Below are 1,085 nucleotides of genomic sequence, written 5' to 3'. Positions count from 1 at the left end.
GCCGTCCCTGCTTACATCACGGTGCTCTAAGTCGTCCCGTCATTTCCTCTCCACTACTTCATGGTCACAATGCAATGCATTCTTAATCAGAATCAAATGCAAATGTATTAATCAAACACATGATCGACCCATCCTTAAGCCATCTCCTGACAAGGAATGCTTCTCGTGGGACCCGATAGTACGTCAACCGTACATGCTCAAGGTAACATCTCAATCACAACAACCCATCACCGAATACTCCTGGACGGTCACATGACCAAGCCTCTTACGGTCGGTCGATCGTTGTTCAGTGATATCATGTATCCTTACTAGGGTACCCCTAGTTCACGACCTCAAGTCGGATACTTGCCCAACAAGGCATAAACACAAACAATGCTTTCATACCTTTGTGGAGTCATGCTTCACATCTAAGACATGATCTCATTCCACAACCTTTATATCACAACACACCCTACCCGGGTTCATCACATTGTTCTCAATATCATTTTATTCCAATCTTCCCACACCGTCCCTCGCCCAAGCGGGGACCAGTCGCTCAAGCGACAATTCCTCTTTAAATCCTAAATCAACTGGAGCTTTCCTCGCCCAGGCGAAGGTATTATCGCCCAAGCGAGAGAGTTTTAGAAACTCCTTAAGTTCTGAATTTTTTTTTTCTTCGCCCAATCGAGTTTTTGCTCGCCCGGGCGGACTTTTGCTCGCCCCGGCGACGCCTTGTTCGTCCAGGCGAAAATCCTGGAATTTTTTTTTTCTTTCGCCCAAACTGGTTTTTGCTCGCTCGGGCGGACCTTTGCTAAACTGGACAGAATCCAATTTTTGCCATTTTCGACAACCGAAACACATTTAAACATGGTTTTTTCAAACACCTGCACCCAGAACAGTTCCCAACAACATTCATATACAATATTCAACATATTTCATCAACAATCATATATATTCAAAACATTCAAACCTACAAAATCTTGGGTTTCTAAAAACCCAATTCAACTCCAAAACCTTTGAGATGGTTTAGGAGATCCGGGTGTCATATTCGGACACCACTATGTCACGATGTGTTCTCTCTCACCTTAATGAAGCGTGCTTTTACT

At 44.1% G+C, this 1,085-nt stretch overlaps 1 protein-coding gene across 1 annotated transcript in view; it reads left to right on the top strand.

The window, feature by feature from the left end:
- LOC109348000 (thiosulfate/3-mercaptopyruvate sulfurtransferase 1, mitochondrial-like) overlaps positions 1-1,085 on the top strand; it is an 11,916-nt gene that overhangs the window by 8,830 nt on the left and 2,001 nt on the right. The window lies entirely within an intron of this gene.

The sequence above is a fragment of the Lupinus angustifolius genome, chromosome LG05 (assembly GCF_001865875.1).
Source record: "Lupinus angustifolius cultivar Tanjil chromosome LG05, LupAngTanjil_v1.0, whole genome shotgun sequence".
NCBI lineage: Eukaryota > Viridiplantae > Streptophyta > Magnoliopsida > Fabales > Fabaceae > Lupinus > Lupinus angustifolius.
Note: the sequence above shows the minus strand (reverse complement) of the source record. Positions and strands in the feature narration are given on the sequence as shown.